This window comes from Prunus avium, unplaced genomic scaffold (genome assembly GCF_965620075.1).
Source record: "Prunus avium unplaced genomic scaffold, drPruAviu1.hap1.1 HAP1_SCAFFOLD_26, whole genome shotgun sequence".
Lineage (NCBI taxonomy): Eukaryota > Viridiplantae > Streptophyta > Magnoliopsida > Rosales > Rosaceae > Prunus > Prunus avium.
The window spans coordinates 355,001-357,500 of record NW_028276885.1 but is presented as its reverse complement, the minus strand read 5'-3'; positions in this window follow the sequence as shown (position 1 = coordinate 357,500).

Below are 2,500 nucleotides of genomic sequence, written 5' to 3'. Positions count from 1 at the left end.
CGAAGCCAACCTACCCCCACACGTGTGAGAGTGGCCAACAATTTGCTAGCTTCTTCATCAACTCCGCCGAAAGCCATCCTCGACATACCCGTGCATTGAGAAGGTTTGGTGGCCGTACTCCCAACACAAAAGCATACCGAAGACAACCCCAAGCTAAAGCTCACTTGAAGCCAACGCATCGTCACCATGTGTTCGTGTGGCCGAGAATTGGGTAGCTTCTTCATCAACCCCGCCGAAAGCCATCCTCGACATACCCGTGCATTGAGAAGGTTTGGTGGCCGTACTCCCAACACAAAAGCATACCGAGGACAACCCCAAGCAAAAATTCATTTGAAGCCAACCCATCGTCGCCCACAACTAGTGGGTGAATGGTGTGCTTCCCGGGGTTGGCATAGACATTCCCTCGCATGCAAAAGATTGTCGATGCGAAAGATTATCTATGCCAACCCCGGGAAGCACACCATTCACACACTCCCGACCGGTGTGGTGTGGCGGTGATTGGATAGTTACGGATTGAGCACTTGCCAAGGATCAAAATGTGTCATTTAGAAGAAACATTTTCAAAAAGTTTTTAAAATCTTGTGGGTTTGCAACTCATAAGAGCGTCACTTTCAACGTCCCCGGTATTGGATTGAGTTTCTAAAAACAACCGTGCACACCGAGGTTAAACTTTACCGGCTCCACTCCGACTCGCCGCTCGCCCACAATTTGTTTGCAACGAAACATTTGTTTTTAATTTTGTTGGTTTGAAATTGTTTTGAAAAGGTTCTTTAAATCTAGTGGGTTTGCAACTCATAAGAGCGTCACTTTCAACGTCCCCGGCATTGGATTGAGTTTCTAAAAACAACCGTGCACACCGAGGTTAAACTTTACCGGCTCCACTCCGACTCGCCGCTCGCCCACTAGTCCGAAGGCAACAAAACATTTGTTTTTCATTTTGATGAAAATTTCTGTTTTTAAATCTTGTTGGTTTGAAATTGTTTTGAAAAGGTTCTTTAAATCTTGCGGGTTTGCAACTCATAAGAGCGTCACTTTCAACGTCCCCGGCATTGGATTGAGTTTCTAAAAACAACCGTGCACACCGAGGTTAAACTTTACCGGCTCCACTCCGACTCGCCGCTCGCCCACAAATCCGAAGGCAACAAAACATTTGTTTTTAATTTTGATGAAATTTTTTGAAAACATTGGCTTGGCAAGCCCCAATCCGCGACTATCCACCCACCGCCACCCCACACGGGTGGTTGTTGTTGCGAAATGAGGTTGTGGTCGACATGCCCGTGCATTTGAGAAGGAGTTCCTAGCACTCCATGCTCTCCCATGCCAAAAAATAGCCTAGACAACCCCATTTCGCAACTTTCCACGCCTTTTTTTTCCTCCCTCACCCATGGCGGCGGCGTGGTGGCGGCGGCCGGATTCCGGCCACCACCGCCATGGGTGGCAGCCCCCCGACCCCGACACCAAACCCATAATACCGAGGCAACATATCGAGGCAACATGACATGGGTGTGGCGTGGGGGAAGGGGGCTGCAGCTAGGAAGGCATGGGCTGCCATGCATATGCAGGCAACACACACCCCCCTATATAGCATTTTATGCATTTAGCCCTTTGACAGGAAGAGACATCACCTATGCGCGAGGAGTCATAATGGGCTCTAAATAATTCAATACAAGGTATTTGGACGTGATTTTTTGCAGGGATACTAAGAAACATGCAATCTATGATGGGAAAAAGTTTCATAAATTTTTGAAGTCGGGAAGTATTTTTTATTAGTTTTAGAAGTCGTAAAATTGAAAAAATCATTAAAACAAATCCGGGAGGAATTTTTTAGTTTTGTAAGTTGGAGAAGGTCCTAAAAATCATAGACTACTTATGGGGAGCTTATTGTGCGAGGAAATTTCAATAAAAACGGGGTTTGACAAGATTTGAAAAATTCTGTCGACATTTGAAAAAACCTGGAACCATGCTGCCGGCATGCTGCGCACATGCTGCGCGCATGCTGCGCGCAGACTGCGCGCATGCCATGGCAGGACAAGTTTTGCTAGCCTCACTGTCTACAGATGCGCAAGCTGCGCGCACGCTGCGCACAGGCTGCGCGCATGCTGCGCACAGACTGCGCGCACGCTGCGCGCATGCCATGGCAGGACAAGTTTCGCTAGCCTCACTGTCGACAGATGCGCAAGCTGCGCGCAAGCTCCGCGCACGCTGCGCACAGCCTGTGCGCATGTTGTGCGCATGCTGCGCGCAGGCTGCGCGCAGGCGCCGCGCATGCCATGGCAGGACAAGTTTCGCTAGCCTCACTGTCGACAGATGCGCAAGCTGCGTGCACGCTGCGCACAGGCTGCGCACAGCGCATGCCATGGCAGGACAAGTTCGCTAGCCTCACTGTCGACAGATGCGCAAGCTGCGCGCACAGGCTGCGCGCACGCCATGGCAGGACAAGTTTCGCTAGCCTCACTGTCGACAGAATCAGCACGCTGCGCGCAAGCTGCGCGCACGCTGC